The following is a 1,570-nucleotide window of genomic DNA, read 5'->3' on the forward strand; positions in this document are numbered from 1 at the left end:
TACACATGACATAACTCTGCTAACCACAAAAAGTGATCATCTATACATCTAACATAAACAAAATTTGAATGCTATGAAAGGCTTCATACTAGAAGGAAATTGTAAGTTTTCATGCAATATTACTGTGCAACCCAAAAAATTGTGAATTTGGTAATTTAGATAAATATCCTTCCATAATACTCTTTAATTACCAATTGGAAATGAAAAATTAACATCAGTAAACTATTTCATAACTGTGTAGGTAGAGTGTTCCTTCAAATTTACTTTTTATATGAACAATGAGACAGTGATATGATTATTTACATGTTGCTGTAAAATGTACAGCTTTATATGTACATAAAAATACAAATCCATGGCATTAAGCCTTAGATGACTCTGCAGTCTAACGGGGTAGAAGAAACAATGTGAGCATGCAGCTGTTCATGCTTTCTCACCAATCTTGTTTGTTAATCACCATACTAATAACTAAATCTTATAAACTATTCCCATAGTGTTCTGCACCACATACAGGAGAAATATTGCCAAGTGTGTTGTGCTTATTGTCAAGCTTTGCTCTTGTAATTACTGGATGTATAGATAAATATAAACTGAAATGTCTTATTATGCAACACTAGAAAGAAAAATTTAATAATAAAAGATGTCTGTTAATATGACTCATATTTAATGTATCTTATGAATGAACAATATGAGGACTGCTATACTGTTTCACAATTATGTTCATCAACAAGATTTTGAATGCATCACATTGCTTCTTCAGAAAAACAGATAACAAGCTAACAAGCATTCGAAAAGGCAGCCATTATTATACAAGAAAAAATTACTATCACTTGAGATTCCTGTCTAGACTTCAGAACCATCCATTAGTAATATCATGCTATATCTTGCATGAAGGTAATGGGACTCTAATGGTCTATAATGGAACTTTATATTACAGATGAGTTAACAAAAAAAAAATCTTAACAGTTTTACTTAGCTCATAGAAAGTTAGTTCTGAAATTACTAAGCATGAAATACAAAGACAGCAGTATCTATAACATTAAAATGTCAAAGAAAATGTTATAATTTCGACATCCTCATTAACAAGAGATTCATCAATGTTCTGTTGTAAGAGAAATCGGGCAAATGATTGTCATAAGGATTCCTTTATTACAACGTATTTGCTGATTTCAATTTTCTATAAACTCGAGTATGATGTATTTTACCTTTTTTTTCCTATTTCCTACATTTTCACTGAAAATGAGGCAGTAATATGTAGCAAATTCTGCTGTTACAATTTCCACTTCACTTACATGCTATCTAATGATGTTAACAAAGAAAATTTAATCTTATACTAAATAATCATAACACTTATACATACATATTCATATATATATATATATATATATATATATATATATATATATATATATATATACATAGAGACATATATACACACAAACATATATACATATATGTATATATATAAATAAATATATATATATATATATATATATATATATATATATATATATATATATGTATATTCATCTTATTGATCTTCAGTATATATCACTAGTATTGTCTTTTGAAA

Source organism: Penaeus monodon, chromosome 1 (genome assembly GCF_015228065.2).
Source record: "Penaeus monodon isolate SGIC_2016 chromosome 1, NSTDA_Pmon_1, whole genome shotgun sequence".
Taxonomy (NCBI): domain Eukaryota; kingdom Metazoa; phylum Arthropoda; class Malacostraca; order Decapoda; family Penaeidae; genus Penaeus; species Penaeus monodon.